The 15853-nt window shown below is 44.5% G+C and overlaps 1 long non-coding RNA gene across 1 annotated transcript in view; it reads left to right on the top strand.

Annotated features, from left to right (window-relative positions):
• The window catches only part of LOC115419214 (uncharacterized), a 16297-nt gene extending 1851 nt beyond the window's left edge, over nucleotides 1-14446 (top strand). The window contains exons 2-3 of the long non-coding RNA XR_003935417.1: nucleotides 11898-11907; nucleotides 14434-14446. This is a non-coding gene — a long non-coding RNA (uncharacterized LOC115419214). The remainder of the gene's footprint in view (nucleotides 1-11897; nucleotides 11908-14433) is intronic.
• Nucleotides 14447-15853: the final 1407 nt, after the last annotated feature.

The raw sequence follows: 15853 nt of genomic DNA, 5'->3' as shown, positions 1-15853 counted from the left end.
TGCGATGCCTGCGTCTGAATGCATGTGTGTGTTCTTGTCTGGCTAAGCATATGCGTAGGAGGAAGTGTCAAAGTCCAGCCAGTATCAAAACCTCCGCTAGTGCATACATTAATTTAATCCTTCAATACAAATGTGTGAGTCCTTGAGGCTCCGTCTGAATCTGCATGCTGTAGTGCTGCCAGTTGGCGTGGGAACACACATCGCTTCTCCATGCGGCATTGCCATTGTGCAGCGGTGCTAGAGGTGTCTTTGATTGGTTGTAAGGCCACGGGGCCGGCTCTCATCGACCACTCACCGCCTACTGGTGTGTACCCAGGAGGAGCCAGACCATGACCGGATTTCAAGCACATTTACATCGTGTGAAGATATTCACAACTGCTGAGCTATTCATTAGAACCGTCTTTGGGAAAAAAAAAAAAACACCGTCAGTCAAGTCAGTGTTAAAGTGAGATAAAGGCAAAGACGACACACTGAGACAAGATACTGGAACTGTGTCTAAGAAAGAGAAAGATGGGAGGATAAAGGGACAAACAGAGACAGACTGATAGTCAAACACTGTCCAGATGTAACACAAATGTATTCTGGAACCAAAATGTCAGATGGTTCACAGCTTTTTAATAGATTTTTGACAGAAACATGCAAATGTAGTCAGTATTTGATCACTGTTAGGTCACAGAATAAACAGAAGGTAAATGAACAGAAACACTATGGGGAGTGAGATTTGAAGAGGACAGTATACACAGACAGGACACAACTGGAATATGTGACAGTCTTCAAGTGGATATTTACAGCAGAGGTGAATGTAAACTGATACAATGATAGAAACAGACTGTGGTTCATGGAAAGGGTCATGTGGTCTGAGGAGTCCAGATGGACGCACAAGGCCAAAAGAGACGCAGCCCAATGATTACCCATCATACCTAGTGCCTACAGTACACACCTGTGGGTCAGTATTACCATCATGCCTAGTGTGTACAATACCAGTCTGTGGGTCAGTATTACCCATGCCTAGTGTGTACAGTACCAGTCTGTGGGTCAGTATTACCCATCATGCCTAGTGTCTCAGTACCAGTCTGTGGTCAATATTCCCATCATGCCTAGTGCCTACAGTACCAGTCTGTGGGTCAATATTACCCATCATGCCTAGTGCCTACAGTACCAGTCTGTGGGTCAATATTACCCATCATGCCTAGTGCCTACAGTACCAGTCTGTGGGGGCAGTGATTACCCATCATGCCTAGTGCCTACAGTACCAGTCTGTGGGGTCAGTATTACCCATCATGCCTAGTGCCTACAGTACCAATCTGTGGGGGCAGTGATTACCCTCATACCTAGTGCCTACAGTACCTGTCTGTGGGGCAGTGATTACCCATGCTTTGTGCCTACAGTACCGTCTGTGGGTCATATTACCCATCATGCCTAGGGTCTACGGTACCAGTTTGTGGGTCAGTATTACCCATCATGCCTAGTGCCTACAGTACCGGTCTGTGGGTCAGTATTACCCATCATGCCTAGTGTCTACAGTACCGGTCTGTGGGGTCAGTATTACCCATCCATGCCTAGTGTCTACAGTACCGGTCGTGGGGTCAGTATTACCCATCATGTCTACTGCCTACAGACCGGTCTGTGGGTCAGTATTACCCATCATGCCTAGTGCCTACATACCAGTCTGTGGGTCAGTATTACCCATCATGTCTAGTGCCTACAGTACCAGTCTGTGGGGGCAGTGATTACCCATCATGCCTAGTGTCTACAGTACACACCTGTGGGGTCAGTGATTACCCATCATGCCTAGTGTCTACAGTACACACCTGTGGGGGCATTGATTACCCATCATGCCTAGTGCCTACAGTACCACTCTGTGGGGCAGTGATTACCCATCATGCCTAGTGCCTACAGTACCAATCTGTGGGGGCAGTGATTACCCATCATGCCTAGTGTCTACAGTACACACCTTGGGGGCAGTGATTACCCATCATGCCTAGTGTCTACAGTACACACCTGTGGGGGCAGTGATTACCCATCATGCTTAGTGTCTACCGTACACACCTGTGGGGGCAGTGATTACCCATCATGCGTGCCTACAGTACCAGTCTGTGGGGGCAGTGATTACCCATCATGCCTAGTGCCTACAGTACAAGTCTGTGGGGGCAGTGATTACCCATCATGCCTAGTGCCTACAGTACCAGTCTGTGGGGGCAGTGATTACCATCATGCCTAGTGCCTACAGTACCAGTCTGGGGTCAGTATTACCCATCATACCTAGTGCCTACAGTACCAGTCTGTGGGGGCAGTGATTACCCATCATGCCTAGTGCCTATAGTACAAGTCTGTGGGGGCAGTGATTACCCATCATGCCTATGCCTACAGTACCAGTCTGTGGGGGCAGTGATTACCCATCATGCCTAGTGCCTACAGTACCAGTCTGTGGGTCAGTATTACCCATCATACCTAGTGCCTACAGTACCAGTCTGTGGGGGCAGTGATTACCCATCATGCCTAGTGCATACAGTACAGTCTGTGGTCAGTATTACCCATCATGCCTAGGGTCTACGGTACCAGTCTGTGGGTCAGTATTACCCATCATGCCTAGTGCCTACAGTACCGGTCTGTGGGGTCAGTATTACCCATCATGCCTAGTGTCTACGGTACCAGTCTGTGGGTCAGTATTACCCATCATGCCTGTGTCTACAGTACCGGTCTGTGGGGTCAGTATTACCCATCATGCCTACTGCCTACAGTACCGGTCTGTGGGTCAGTATTACCCATCATGCCTAGTGCCTACAGTACCAGTCTGTGGGTCAGTATTACCCATCATGTCTATGCCTACAGTACCAGTCTGTGGGGGCAGTGATTACCCATCATGCCTAGTGTCTACAGTACACACCTGTGGGGTCAGTGATTACCCATCATGCCTAGTGTCTACAGTACACACCTGTGGGGGCAGTGATTACCCATCATGCCTAGTGCCTACAGTACCACTCTGTGGGGTCAGTATTACCCATCATGCCTAGTGCCTACAGTACCAATCTGTGGGGGCAGTGATTACCCATCATGCCTAGTGCCTACAGTACCAATCTGTGGGGCAGTGATTACCCATCATGCCTAGTGTCTACAGTACACTGTGGGGGCAGTGATTACCCATCATGCCTAGTGTCTACAGTACACACCTGTGGGGGCAGTGATTACCCCATGCCTATGTCTACAGTACACACCTGTGGGGGCAGTGATTACCCATCATGCTTAGTGTCTACAGTACACACCTGTGGGGGCAGTGATTACCCATCATGCCTAGTGCCTACAGTGTTATGACCTGGGGTTGACTCAGTCGGTCAGGTCTAGGTTCAGTAACGTTATGACAATAAATGAGGCCCTAGGTGTTTTTTATTCACTTTCATCATACTATTGTTCACACCAAATTATATATCACCTAATTCTTCTATAAAATATGGATTGGTTCTGTAACTGTGTATTGTAATTTGAATGAATGGATGTTTTTGGATTGTTTGTGGTATTTTTTAGGTACTAGATTACTTTCAGGTTGTCTTAATATTTGACCAAAAACAACAGATTCAAATGATCCTCATCAGCTAATTCTGCCTCATTTACAGTTTCTTCTTTTTCAGTTGAGTAATGACGCTGCCTGGTAAATAAAGTAACAGAGTCATAATTTGAACATGAAGGGCACAGACTCATTTCTTTGGTTCAGAAAAACTGCGAAAAGTATCAATAGTCACAGTATGAAGCTGACCTCTGAAGTCACAGGTCAATTTCATATTCCATTTCTGATAATAGATCCTTGTCATATCGGACCCACGGTGTCCGTTTTGTACCATCACACCCACCTTGCTCCAAAAAACACTTGTAAGTTGTAATTGTTAACGTAAGCTTGTCAAACCACATGACCTCCGTGTACAAGGAGAGCCCTTGTCACTAAACCCACAGCCATCTGCGATTAAACAAGATCACAATTAAGGTTTTTTTCTGCCGCTTGAACCCCCGTGGCCTTCACCGTTATTATCTAGTTAGCTTTTCAACAGCATCTGGACTGAACAGCAGACAGAGACAGGAAAACAGAGATGAAAACAGACTCCTTTCACTGATTTTACAACAGTGTATCGAAACATTTGTCACCCTGACACTTTATATCTATTAAGTCTACGCTGCTTACTGCCACCACATTCACAGATGGTCCCATCGGATGACAAAGTCCAACACTAACCCAAGGACATTAGACTTGGCTCCAGACATCACAGCAGTACCATCCACAGGACGGCTTTGATGACGTTAGCGGCGTAAATACATGACAGTGGTTTGTCAGTGGGTTTAACAGATTTGAATAGCATCAGCTGACCCATATCTGCAGCACAGACAACAGCATGCACAGTCATGACTGGTCCTATTCCCAGGAATAATGGTGAAGATGGGAATGCATGGAAATGACTATGGAACTGTTGATACACACTTAAACCATGAGCTAATGTGGGTGTTTTTTTCTAGGGACACACTCTTTAAAAATGTTAGCATTTTATAAAAGGTCTTATTTATGGGTTATGATACGAGTGAATTTGGTTCTAAATTAAAGTTTCTAACCTTGTGTATGTTGAGTGTGTACTTCCTGTGTGTTTGTGTTTATTGTGCTCTTCCTGTGTTGTTTGTTGTGTACTTCCTGTGTGTGTACTTCCTGTGTGTTGTTGTTGTGTACTTCCTGTGTGTGTACTTCCTGTGTGTTGTTGTTGTGTACTTCCTGTGTGTGTATGTATGTGTTTACTGTGTACTTCCGTGTGTATGTTTTTGTGTACTTCCTGTGTGTATGTGTTTATTGTATACTTCCTGTGTGTGTATGTGTTTACTGTGTACTTCCTGGTGTATATGTTTATTGTACACTTCATGTGTCTATGTGTTTATTGTGTACTTCCTGTGTGTATTGTTTATTGTATACTCCTGTGTGTTAGTGTTTACTGTGTACTTCCTGTGTGTGTATGTGTTTTGTGTACATTGTGGGTTCTGTCCTCTGTGGTCCCTTTTACCAGCCTCTCTGAATGCATGTGCATCCCTCAGTCTGGTGTGTCTTTGTGCGTCTTTGTGCGTCTTTGTGCTCTTTGTGTGTCTGTGTGTATCTGTTATGGTATGTTTTGTGTTTGGCAGACAGCTGATGCTGGTGTCATTCTGCTCGGCTGCTCCTCTGGACTCATATGAGAGAAAACACACTGTCCAACAGAGCAGATAGTGCAGCACACACACACACATACACATACACACATACACACCCACACACACCACACACACACACATCAGTACTCCACAGTCCACCTCAGCTCCTCTCCCAGGTGTTGGGTACCTGTGCAGAATGTCTCTGCAGCTCAGACCTGTACACGTCCTCCTCCTCCCCTCTCCCCACACCTGTCCTCCCTTCCTCCCCTCTCCTCCCACACCTGTCCTCCACCTCCCCTCTCCTCCCACACCTGTCCTCTTCCTCCCCTCTCCTCCCACACCTGTCCTCCACCTCCCCTCCCTCCCACACCTGTCCCCCCTCCTCCTCTCCTCCACACCTGTCCTCCTCCTCCACTCTCCTCCCACACCTATCCTCCTCCTCCCCTCTCCTCCCACACCTGTCCCCTTTCTCCCCTCTCCTCCACATCTGTCCTCCTCCTCCCCTCTTCTCCCACCCTATCCTCTTCCTCTTCCTTCTTTCCCACACCTGTCCACCCCTCCTCCCCTCTCCTCCCACACCTGTCCCCTTCCTCCCCTCTCCTCCCACCTGTCCTCCTCCCTCCCTCCCACACCTGTCCTCCACTCTCTCCTCCCCTCTCCTCCTACACCTGTCCCCACCTCCCCCTCCTCCCACACCTGTCCTCCTCCTCCTCCTCCCCTCTCCTCCCACACCTGTCCTCCCCTCCCCTCCTCCCACACCTGTCCTCCAACTCCTCCTCCCTCCTCCTCCTCCTCCTACACCTGTCCTCCACTCCCCTCTCCTCCCACACCTGTCCTCCTCCTCCTCCTCCCCTCTCCTCCCACACCTGTCCTCCCCCTCCCCTCTCCTCCCACCCCTGTCCTCCTCCCCCCTCTCCTCCCACACCTGTCCCCTCCCCCCCTCCTCCCACACCTGTCCTCCTACTCTCCTATCCTCCCACACCTGTCCTCTTCCTCTTCCCTTCTTTTCCCACACCTGTCCACCACCTCCTCCCCTCTCCTCCCACACCTGTCCTCCTCCTCCCCTCTTCTCCCACACCTGTCCTCCACCCCCTCTCTCCTTCCTGGCTGTCTCTCCTTGGTCCCTCCTGTCTTTTCCTTGTCTCCTCTTCTTCTGGACGCTCCGGTGTCACAGTTCTTTAATTCTGATCGTCCTTATTTCCTTCTTCTCCGGCTGTTTAACCTCCCCTCCTCCTCCCCTCTCCTCCCTCTCCTCCCTCTCCTCCCCCTTCTCCCCACACCTGTCCATCCTCCCTTTTGTCCCCTGCAGTCTGAGGCACTGTCTCCCCAGTGCAAACCAGGGCAGCTAGTCTGAGCCACCAGCACAACCAGACAGAAAAAGGACCCATTTTAAAAGTAAACTCAGAGGCACAAAGCAGCGAAACGAAGGCACAAAAAGACATTACACAAAGGTCAATCACTTTGCACTTTATACTCTGCACTTAGCTGCTATAAAGTGTAATCTACAGATTAACTGGGATCTTTTAATAGACTACATTGATGAAACAACCTTTATTCCTGGTAATAGTCTCCCCTGACCGTCTTTGTTGCATCTCTTCTCATGTATTTATTCTGTTTATTCTTACTTTGACTGTAATTGGAACGGTGTAAAAAATACAATCACACAGACTACATCTGTCTGAGTGGAGTGGGGTATTGCTGCTGTTTGGATTTGATTTAACACTGAGTCGGTTGTTGGGTATTTCACTTATTTATCTGTATTTATGCAGCTTGGTATTGTCCATTGAATTGTGGTGCATATGTACAATGACAATAAATGTATATTTTAGTGCAGTTTGCTTGTATATGAAAGGGTGTCAGAGAAATGATGATCAAACTGGTGCAATATCTAAATATTGATGTTATGCTAAGGGTTGATCAGAAGCAGTTACATTAATGTGCTTTCGTTTAAACACTGCATTGCTTTAATATGGAGGTAACTAAAGCTCAAGGTTGTTTCATCCATGGGAAAAGGCATATATTAAAAATGAAATGTATTCATTAACAACATATTATTCAAATAAAAATCATTTGGAAACTGATGCTTTAAATCCAATCCAATCCTGACAGCAGCATATGTAGATTAAAGTACATACAGTAGTGTTAAGATGCTGTAAGGTAGAAAAAAAAGAAGACAGTAAAGGGGTATAGGTATTATTCTACTCTCAAACATTAAAAAATGACCTAAAATTATCATTAGTGTTTAGAATAAGAGCTGTGAATTTCTGCCAAATATGCCAATGTATTTGATTTATTATATGAGATATGACTGATTTTATTCATACTGACAATCTGGAGGATGTCTGTGTCCACTAGAGGGAGTAGTGAGTCTCCCAGGGTGAAGAAAAGTGTCAGCAGTGATCATAGGACATGAGAACCACAAAAACAACTTTTAGAGTCAAAGAAGTGACAAAATGAGAAGGTAGGAAAAAAGTTTTCACCATTGGACACAACGGAGCCCTCTTGAGCAGCCAATAAGACACGTCACAGCAACATCATGTGACGCTTCTGACAAAGGCGACAGGAAGTAGATAAACTAGTCCAACTGCCGTGTCAGATAAATGAATAGTGACACAAGAGCGGAGTTCGATGCTGAAACGCAGCGTTTCTTCTACATGGGTGAGTGTGATTATAAGGTTTATGAATGTGCAAAGTTATTATGGGATGTTCTTATCTTTGCTGAGTTGCTGTTTGTTGAGCCACAGTTCAGACTAAACGGTGACAGTTCAGACCTCTTTGTTGGATTCCAAACAGATCTTCAGTTCAAACAATACAGAAAATGGAGGTGATTTGTCATTTATCTGTGGCTGTTTTCTGTTTAAAACAGAGCTAAGCTAACATAGCTAAGCTAATAGAGCTACGCTAACAGAGCTAAGCTAACAAAGCAATAATTTAAACTATCAGCTGAGGCAGCAGGTGTAGACTATAAGAACAGTATTATTTTAAATGACTGTCAAAATAAGCCACTATGACCTTTAGTCAGAAGAAAAAACTTGATGATACTATGATACAGATGTGTGTAAACACTGAACTGAATACTTTATGGTAGTTTTGATAGTTTTAAGTGTGTTCTGGTACACAAGTTTAGAATATCAATAGTACATTTAACCTTTAAAAAGTGTCACTGTGGCGATGACACCAGAACTCAAGTAATGCCCCTTCTCCTTTCACTATCTTCCTTTTTAAAGATTTTCCTGTATTTTTATAGAAATAAGAATACATTTCCAGTACAGCAGGTGTTGGTATTAGCTGAAACAACTAGAGTTCAAGTCAAATAAAACCCAAAACCTGCTGATAAAACAAGCAGAGAAGAAGAAGCAGGGCAGCAAAAGTATAGAGGGTATGCACATGATGTCACCGCTAGCGGAAGTCAAAGCGGTTCCCCACTGAGTGGCAAAATAGGGAGATGAGTAGCAGCGTTGGCATCAATACTGTCTAAACTTAAGAACAATATTCAATAAAAATGGGGAAGAGCTGTTGTGAGATTGAGAGATTGTATGAACAGGTTTGAAAAGCAGTCGGACCTATCGTTTTACAGACACCGAAAGACAAAGAAAGAAAAGTAGATGGATCCACAAATCCAGGAACCAAACCTAGATTTGTGGATCCCGTTTGGTGTCAGATAACATTAATTTATGCAGTATTTTTGGGTAAAATCATACCTTAATGACATATTATTTGGCTAACGTTACTTCTTAGTGAAGCTCTTGGTTTCATGATCAGATCTTTCATGGTTTTTGTTTTCATTTTGATTCTGAACCTTGTGCTCCTACATGATTAGTAAACTAACTTAAACTGAGGCTAACCTAGTTTTTTAAATACGGGGGAACTGGAGAATAAAGCTACGACGGAGTATTAGGGCCACATAAGAAAAAAAAATGCTTGTCACTACAAGTATAAAGTCATAAAATATCAATATAAACACTAATTTTATGAGAATAAAGTCGAATACAAAAAGAATCACAATGTTATGAGGTTAAAGTCATCATATTCCAACAATAAAGCCATAATATTACAAGAATAATGTCATAATTTAAAAACTGGGTGGAAAATATTATTTACCAGTATAAAGTCATACCCTGCTGGTCCACAGTAGTATCTGTGTTGTATAAAGTACTTGATCTGAACTAGACATAAATCCTCAGTACCAGTAGATCATGCATATTTCACTGAGGGGGGGGGGCACTTTGGATCAGCTGGTTCTGGGCTCTAGTTTTGGACCCTGGTTGTCAGTGATGATGAAACCATGAAGTTTGTTTCAAGTAAAAACAGTCATGATCCCCTCCACCCTGGATGTCAGGATACTCCATTTCTGTCCACATGTCAATGTATGTGGACCACTTGTTCTTTGGTAGCTCGTACAGATCCAGTCCAGTCCAATTGTCCTTAATTTAATTTCATATTTCACATTTTCCCAGTCTCGCTGTGTTTACTGCCATACTCTGTCATGTTGAGCAGGTTGGTTTTTGCCACTCAGTCTGACTTAGAGGGGCGTGGCCTGGAGAGAATGTTGTATGGCGTACCCTCTATTGAAGGATGGATGGAGTACCTGACAAAACGGCTGACGGTGTCTGATTAAAGTCACCTGCCTCACTTCCTTAATGTAGGCGTTAGGTCAGAGGTCAGAGGTCATCCCATGTGTGTTGCACTCATATATTGAAGCAGTGGTTCCTGGTGCTGACTGTGTCTAAATCAAGGGCTCAGTGGTAGGAGGCATGTTTTCTAATCCCATCATTAACAGGTGTGTCTGTCACAGTGCATATGTCCAAAATGAGCAGATGAGGCCCCTTTTGTCATCACAGTCGTGGCACAGTGCTACGTAAACATTCCCTCTGATACCCTGCTGGTTCCTCAAACCAACGGGAAAATCAGCGCCACCCACTCAATTTCCAATAACAGTCATTTTGCCAGGCTGACGCTGTGATCGACAGCAGCGCAGAGCCCACTGAGGAGTAAATGAAGAACAGCGTATGTGCGCAGCCGCAAACAGTACCTGCATATCAGAAAGACCAGAACTGCATCCTGACAATATGACCAGAGCTATATCCTGCAGTTAAGTGGGTTTGGAGTCAAGGAAAGCATCATTATAATCACCTATGTATTGTATCAGTTGGAGTGTGGATGATTACGGATTCGTGAATAAAGCCAGTTCTGATTTCACAGTTTGAAGTACTCAACTAAAAATGAAGGCAATGCTTGGATGACAATTGTTTTTAAATACCCTGATAAGGACTGATTCATCATAAGCTGAATTAATTCTAATGACAACCTCATTAAAGCGAAATGAAGCCAATTACAAAAGCTGTATTTTTAAACTGATAGACGCATATACAAACTGAAGATGATATTGCACCTTAAAAAGGTTTATCCTTTTCACTTTGCCCGTCATAATTTTTCACATACATGTGCAGTAAAACTAGTTTAAATCTAACTAAGGTGTGTTTGTAATCCTGCTGTGATGCTTTGGACAATCGTTCCAGTTCAGTTTGGTTTAAAGTTGAGGTTATAATGTTCAACTTTTCACTCACTATACAATCAGTTCTTCTAAAGCCTCTGTGTTCCCTATAATTTAGTTCAGATGCTGCTGGTGCCTAATTCAATATTTAAACATATGTTCTCAGTGGTTGTGCAGAATGCTGAGGGAATACAGAACACACTCTGGTAAAGGTTTGTGATCTTCAAGCGTGTGTTTAAATATGGAGGAGACTCAATGTACAAAGTTTTCACCTGCAAGTGACATTTTAGGAGCTAAAAATTCACTCAAGACATTTGATGTGATATTCTTTCCACCAACGAGAGGCAAAAGGATTGAGAAAAGTTTACAACTTTCTGTGGGTGGTGGAGTAACTGCAGCGGAACAGGCATGATTGGCAAGTAAGATGTCAAATCTATTTTCTGATGTTGTGATTTATCGCAACTAAAGTACCATCTTGTGACTGTGTCGTCAAACCAGAGGCACCCCGTGCAAACACATCCACAACTCTGGAAACTCTTGAAATCCAGCCCACTGTGCCCCCACAGGAATGCTTATAACTAATTCAATTTACATGCTGCTGTTTTTAAAACACTGCAGGTACAATGTGACTTTCCTGAAAAGACTTTTTTTTTTTGCCGCAGTTGGAAATGAATTTCTCTGCCTCTGCAGTTCTCTGTTTTAACAAAAGCCCACACAGTTCCCTCTGACAGCCTGCTCTCACAAAAGGAAACCGCTGCGACTCAAGTGTGTGTGTGTGTGTGTGTGTGTGCTTATGCGTGAGCCACAGCGAGAGTCGATAAAGAGACTGAGTGTGGAGAAGGGGGACATTGGGAGTGGGAGTGTGTGACACCAGCTCTTTGCATATAAATTATTACAGCTGATGCATAAATGAGTATGTGTGTCATCCACTCACATTCCCATACATGTGTGTGTGTGTGTGTGTGTGTGTGTGTGTGTGTGTGTGTGTGTGTGTGTGCGTGTGTGCGTGCATGCGTCACTGCTCATGTTGGACTTTTTAAACGCCACACTCCTGTTATCTGGTGCTGGTGCACTTACGGCACTGAATGAAACCTTGTCATATTGTTACTGCGCTGTCACATCTATGTGGCCAGCACACACCCACAGCCCCCCCGCCCCCGCTGCATCACAGCCTGGTTTTCTTCTTGTGTCAGCGCTGTGCTTCATGCAGGTCTGAAGGAACAGCTGTAGAAGGCCCTCCTGCCTTCAGCTGTAAAGGTGTTGTATTCTCGGAGCCTGTCAGCGTACACACAGGTCTTTATTCTGCACCTCCGTCTGCCACACAACCATACACGGACGCCAGGGTGTGGGGCTCGATGCTCGCTGGGGTTTTTCAAAGGTTGTCATAGTATTTTAACGGATGACAAAGATTTTCCTCACAGATACGTCTTTTTCTTCGTGCACATCATCACATTACACAGTCCGCCTGACTCTGCGTTATGGCTTCAATCCACACGGCGTCCGCTGAGCGTAGGCCGGGGCACTTTAGCTGAAGCATTTGGGTCTGTGCACAGCCCCAGCTCTGGTTCTTATCTCTGCATTAGCCGCCTCTCATGGGTATGGGCATGAGGAGGCTTGAGGAATGAGAAAGGGGAAAGGGGTAAGATAAAGAGGGAGAGCGGGAGCAAAGCAGAGCGGATGCAATTAAAAGACTGGGTCACAGATCGCAGTGCCAGGCGTCAGTGTGATTAATACACCACCGTTCAGCCCAGGCTGTGTGTGTGTGTGTGTGTGTGTGTGTGTGTGTGTGTGGTGTTGTGTGGTGTGTTGTGTGTGTGTGTCTTTGTTTGTGGAGCTGTTATTTCTAAGCCCAAACTGCAGCTAGGGGGCACCAGTGTGTCTCAGTCTGTATTTCCTCAGTTTGGTTTAAGTTCTGTCAACGTCCACAGTGCAGAAAGTTACATCCAATAAGAATGAAAAGTATTTAATCCAACATACACTTAAAAAAAATATGTTGATTTTCTCTGATACATATTTAGAGGATTTATTGTTAGATCTTTTTACTTCCTGTTTTTTTTTTTTTTTTTTGAGATTTTGAGTATCTTAACCTGTCATGCATAGTGGTCACTCCAGTGGACAGCTGTTCTCTTGTATATTCATGGGTTTTGCTGTTTTAGTTGCATAATCAGCCAACACAGTGGACACTTACGCATCATCCCATACAGTGCAATTCATACTGTTACTGTAATGCTGTTCATGAGAAACCTGATCTGCGGGGACATGTTTTTAGTATGAATCACAACAAAACTGTTTTTTGTTTTGTTTTTTTGCATATTATCTCCATGAAGTGAATTATAACTAGTAGTAGAGAATCTTAAAATGTGGGAGAACATCTGATTAGCAGCATAAAACTGTTCTTGTTGGATAGCTTTCCACCTCACTTTCTGATATTAAGTTTTAAATACATGTTAATTAAAAGCATGGTGTCCGGCTGAGTGGACATTTTTGTAACTCCTTAAAAATAAAATAAATAAATAAATACTGGATCGTTTTTTTTTTTTTTTTTTCCATGCCTAAAGGAATAAAAACTCAGGAAAAATATCTTGACTAAGGTTCTCATAGTACATGCACGAAAGGGTTAATGTTCCAAACTTGAATTAGTAGAATTCTAAAGCTGTTTGTTTGACATCAAGTGTTGCCTCTTGTTCTGATGAAAGATAAATTCTTTCTAACAAACATCTCCTTCACATACTCTTGTCAGTCTTACACATCATCAGCACATACACAACAAAACATACAATTATAGCCGTTTTTCAGTCTGGTATCTACAGATTCTCTCAGATTTGATATTTTGTTCTGTTTTTAGTTCATACTTTGTTCCCTTTCTGTTTTTGGAGCTGAATTTTGCAGAGAATCGGGAGAATGAACCGTATCGTCAGCGTTTTGGAAATTGTTCATGTAATATCTAAATATTGAAAAAAACTCCCTTTTAACTATTAAAGGGATAATTTCATCTTACAGTTTAGTTGTGCTCTTTTAATGTTTGTGACTGACCGTACAATCACCATCTCCTGCCCACTTCTTTCAGAACATGCCAAGTCATGGAAATCTGCCTTCCAATCAGTCCAGCCTCTGCAGAAAACCTGCACCAAGGCAGCAAACAAAAGCCTGGAACATCTACCCAATGAGCTGGTGGCACTTCTCAGACTCTGATGGTAATGAGAAATGTTCTTTTTGAAACACAGCAAGTCGCACAAACATCAGCTGATTCTTTCTTTTATTTCTTTCATGTGGCTCCCACTCACCAGACCTTGCCTTCAAGGCTTCCCCTTCAATTTAGCGTGAGCAGAGAAGGAGCTGTGCTTTATCACAGCAATATCTTTTTTTAAGGAGGTGAAGCGAAGAAAATGCCTCAAGGCTACACACTGTCTGTTATCTCCCAGTACAATATAATAATTTCACATAGCTCAAAGCCAGGCAGCGGGACCTCAGCTGGGCCCAGTGACAAAGAGGGAATGTGAGCAAACTGGGGCAAGGATCAGGGGACAAAAGGAGCTTCTGGGAAAGATCTGGGACTCTCACTCAACCGTATAATGACTGTAATGAAAACCCATTATTCTCAAGTAAGTCTTTTTTTTTCTACTTTGAATTACATTGTCCCTGCTACACATGGAGAACAATGTAAAGAATAGAACTTAAGGCTTTGATAACAGTTACACTTTAAAGAGCAGACCGCTGAAGAAGAAACCATTTGAATGTGTGTATATACAGTATATATCCACTTCTTACCACGACAACACCTCTAGGTGGGTTAGTTTTACCTGATCTGGATGAACCCTGAGGCCGGCCTTAAGAAATACTACAAGACTAAACACAGGCTTCCTCCTCCTGCTCCTCCTCCTCCTCCTGCTCTTCTCCTCCTGCTCTTCCTCCTCCTCGTCCTGCTCCTCCTCCTGCTCTTCCTTTTCCTCCTCCTTCTGCTTCTCCTCGTGCTCTTACTCCTCCACCTTCTGCTCTTTCCTTTTCCTCTTGCTGTTCCTCCTCCTGCTCTTCCTCCTCCTCCTTCTGCTCCTCCTCCTCCTGCTCTTCCTCTTCCTCCTGCTGTTCCTCCTCCTCCTCCTGCTCCTCCTTTTCCTCCTCCTGCTGTTCCTCCTCCTCCTGCTCTTCCTTTTCCTGCTCTTCCTTTTCCTCCTCCTGCTCTTCCTCCTCCTCCTCCTCGTCCTGCTCCTCCTCCTGCTCTTCCTTTTCCTCCTCCTTCTGCTTCTCCTCATGCTCTTACTCCTCCACCTTCTGCTCTTCCTTTTCCTCTTGCTGTTCCTCCTCCTGCTCTTCCTCCTCCTGCTGATCCTCCTCCTCCTTCTGCTTCTCCTCCTCCTGCTCTTCCTCCTCCTCTTTCTGCTCTTCCTTTTCCTCCTCCTGCTTTTTCTCGTCCTCCTTCTGCTTCTCCTCCTCCTGCTCTTACTCCTCCTCCTTCTGCTCTTCCTTTTCCTCCTCCTGCTGTTCCTCCTCCTCCTTCTGCTCCTCCTCCTCCTGCTCTTCCTCCTCCCTCCTTCTACTCCTCCTGCCCCCCCCCTCTTCTCCTCCTGCTCCTCCTCCCCCCCTCCATCCTTAGAGAAGCTGGAGAAGGTAAATCAGCCCCCCCCCCCCCCCCCCACCTTATACTCTCTCACTGTCTTTAACTCTCGATTACTCTTTGACCCAGCGCCACCTGCAGACTTTTCTTCTTCCAACTTCTTTCTGTTTTTCTCTCCATCTTTTCTCTTCTTTTACTCATGTTCTTATGTTCTTATGATAAACGTGTTTGCATCCTTCCCTGGTGATTGTTTAGCTGCTGCATTCAGCATCTTGATTTGATTCCCCACAATTGCCCTAATTAGCATTACAAATCTACAGTTAGAGAGGAACACAAATATCTGTTCTGCCTGACAGACTAATTTAAGGGAATGAGGGCTGGAGGAACAGGCAGCACTACATCTGTACCATAAAAGGTGTATCAGTACCTCTCTGTAATGACTCGTCTCATCCCTGTCCACTGCAGCTACACTTTCACTGCATTTATGTAAATCAATAAATGGAGTGTTTGCTTTCACTGAATAAAACAGCAGCCTGAGTATTTGACAATGGCAACATATTGGATGTTGAGTCATGATGAAGGGTGTAATCACATCTAGAACCACGCCTGTTATCGTGTGTCCCTCTCCTTCTCTTCAGCCCAGCTTACATCAG

The sequence above is a fragment of the Sphaeramia orbicularis genome, chromosome 5 (genome assembly GCF_902148855.1).
Source record: "Sphaeramia orbicularis chromosome 5, fSphaOr1.1, whole genome shotgun sequence".
NCBI classification, from domain to species: domain Eukaryota; kingdom Metazoa; phylum Chordata; class Actinopteri; order Kurtiformes; family Apogonidae; genus Sphaeramia; species Sphaeramia orbicularis.
Note: the sequence above shows the minus strand (reverse complement) of the source record. Positions and strands in the feature narration are given on the sequence as shown.